The 3,182-nt window shown below is 39.4% G+C and overlaps 1 long non-coding RNA gene across 1 annotated transcript; it reads right to left on the minus strand.

Annotated features, from left to right (window-relative positions):
- Positions 1 to 515: 515 nt before the first annotated feature.
- LOC115185797 (uncharacterized) lies at positions 516 to 989 on the minus strand. Its single transcript, XR_003875401.1, has 2 exons — positions 741 to 989; positions 516 to 622 (listed from the first exon to the last, which is right to left on the minus strand). It is a non-coding gene; the product is annotated as an uncharacterized LOC115185797 (long non-coding RNA).
- Between the last annotated feature and the right edge of the window lie 2,193 nt (positions 990 to 3,182).

The following is a 3,182-nucleotide window of genomic DNA, read 5'->3' on the forward strand; positions in this document are numbered from 1 at the left end:
ATTGTCAATCATGTGAGCCACCAGGATGTTAACCATTTTTCTTCTTGCAGCATCTGTTAGGGTTTCTGTTGTTTGGTACTCCTGTAGTACTTCTTCACCCCCAGACTTGCCTCTTAGCACAGCTTCAATCAACTAATAAAAAACATTACAATACAAAACATGGTGATAAATAGCTTTTCTAGAGACTCAGAGTGAAAAAATGTGATTTTCTGCTAATTTTGTACTTTAGCTTTAACTTAGTAATTTCAGTACAATTAACTGGTAATACTTATATACTTTAATTAAGTAAATGATCTGAGTACTTTTTCCAACACTGCAGGTCATAGAATCTGATGGGTCACCAAATACAGTGTACGCTGGTCACACAGACAACACGTGAAACACCGTCTGCATGTTGGGACGTGTTGTTTGCGGCCCCTTTGATGTTCAAAGTGAAGGGGGGAAAAAGACGTTAGCTCCAGCCTCAAACAAGATTTTATACAGTAAAAAAACATAACGCTTTGTTTTTCCTCTCAATAAATCATCATTGATAAAGTTGGAGACGGTTTAAGTAACAAACTGTTAGCTAGCTTACCATACACTTCTAGCTAGCTAATCACCAGGACAAATTTGCTGCTCAGACCTGGCAACAAACACGGTTTTGTTAGGCATATATTCTCTGTAGATGTTTCATTGTTCATACTGAAATTCTCCGCATCAATTTATAATTGTTTCAGTAAGTTTGAGTTAATTGCACTTACCGTGTAGTACTGCATGGGAGGGAGAAAATGGCGCCGACTTGTCTCCTCTGTCTCCAACCGACGAAGTGAAATGCATGGGCGGAGCTTAATTACATCTCTGCGGAGTTGGGTTAACACTGACCGGATCAACTCTGTCAAATAACTCCAACACTGAACACCATTTAAATCAGAATGTGTTAAAATTACACTCTGGGAGTGAAAATCAACTCGGAAATGTTTAACCCTGAAATTTCAACACTCCAATTTTTGCTGTGTAGGCTACCCCGACATGCTCTGTCTCCTATATCTTTCCTGTTAAATATTAGCCACTATCAGTATCAACCGTCAGTAGGCCTAATAACCAAACATATTACACTGCCAATGTACTGTTAGTTCCCTTCAGATGGTATAGACTACATTATCATTCCATTTAATTGCATTGTTTCTTTTACCTTCATTTTGTTCCTCTGTAAATGTCATCCCGGCCGTGTGGTTGTTGCTGAGGATCGTTAGTAACAGGTGATCATATGTGGTGGTTAATTTCTTTACTATCAAATGCGGAGAGACAAACTTATCACACAAGTCAGAGTTATACTTGAACTAAATCTTTATTCACTTATTAATAACCTCTTATGGATAGGGGGCAGTACTTTCACGGCTGGATAAAAACATACCCGATTTAATCTGATTATTAGTCCTGCCCAGAAACTAGAATATGCATATAATTATTAGCTTTGGATAGAAAACACTCCAAAGTTTCTAAAACTGTTTGAATGGTGTCTGTGAGTATAACAGAACTCATTTGGCAGGCCAAAACATGAGAATATTCTGTTCAGGAAGTACCCTGTCTGACCATTTCTTCCCCTTGTTGATTCTCTCTATCTATTACAAGGGATCTCTGCTGTTACGTGACACTTCCCACGTCTCCAATGGGCTCTCAGAGCCCGGAAAAACCTGAATGACGTAATTCAAAGCCCTGGCTGAAACACACGAGTGCTTTTGTTAAGTGGTCTATCAGCAGACAAAAGGCTTAGGCGCGGGACCTGCCCGCCCCCGCCTTTCTGTTTTTCCCTCTGTTTACAGACACGCAGATTCCCGGTCGGAATATTATCGCTTTTCTACGAGATAAATTGCATAAAAATTGATTTTAAACAGCCGTTGACATGCTTCGAAGTACAGTAATGGAATATTTAGAATTTTTTTGTCACGTTATGCGCCATGCGCACAACCGTGATTTACCATTCTGATAGTGTCTAGAACTCACGAACAAAACGTCGCTGATGGAACATAACGATGGATTATTTGGGACCAAACCTACATTTGTTATTGAAGTAGAAGTCCTGGGAGTGCATTCTGACGAAGAACAGGAAAGGTAAGACCATTTTTCTTATAGGAAATATGATTTTGGTGAAGGCTGAACTGGGTGGGTGTCTAAATAGCTAGCCCGTGATGGCTGGGCTATGTACTTAGAATATTGCAAAATGTGCTTCATCCGAAAAGCTATTTTAAAATCGGACATATCGAGTGCATAGAGGAGTTCTGTATCTATAATTCTTAAAATAATTGTTATGCTTTTTGTGAACGTTTATCGTGAGTAATTTAGTAAATTGTTAGTAAACTCCCCGGAAGTTTGCGTGGGGTATGCTAGTTCTGAACGTCACATGCTAATGTTAAAAGCTGTTTTTTGATATAAATATGAACTTGATTGAACAGACATGCATGTATTGTATAACATAATGTCCTAGGTGTGTCATCTGATGAAGATAATCAAAAGGTTAGTGCTGCATTTAGCTGTCTTCTGGGTTTTTGTGACATTATATGTTAGCTTGAAAAATGGGTGTCTGATTATTTCTGTCTGGGTACTCTGCTGACATAATCTAATGTTTTGCTTTCGCTGTAAAGCCTTTTTGAAATCGGACAGTGTGGTTAGATTAACCTGTCTGGGCTAGGGGGCAGTATTGAGAATTTTGGAAAAATATGTTCCCATTTTTAACTGCCTCCTACACCAACTCAGAAGCTAGAATATGCATATTATTGTTCAGGTTTGGATAGAAAACACTCTGAATTTTCTAAAACTGTTTGAATGGTGTCTGTGAGTATAACAGAACTCCTATGGCAGGCAAAAACCTGACAAGGTTTCAAGCAGGAAGTACCCTGTCTGACAAGGAGTCGTGCGTCTTGCATCTTTTTATTGAAAAGTAAGGATCTTAGCTGTAACGTGACAATTCCCAGGGCTCCGATAGGCTCTCAGAGCCCGGGAAATAACTGAAGGTTTACGAGGGAGCCTCAGGCTGAAACACATTATCACCTTTTGTAAGTGGCTGCTCCGAGGACCTTTGAATGAGGCGCGTGCATGAGTCGCTTCTAAGGAGAAATTTTATTCGGCTGTTTAGGCTCAATGCATACTCCCGGTCGGAATATTATCACTTATCTACGAGTTGAATGGCATAAAAATTGGTTTTA

The sequence above is a fragment of the Salmo trutta genome, unplaced genomic scaffold (genome assembly GCF_901001165.1).
Source record: "Salmo trutta unplaced genomic scaffold, fSalTru1.1, whole genome shotgun sequence".
NCBI classification, from domain to species: domain Eukaryota; kingdom Metazoa; phylum Chordata; class Actinopteri; order Salmoniformes; family Salmonidae; genus Salmo; species Salmo trutta.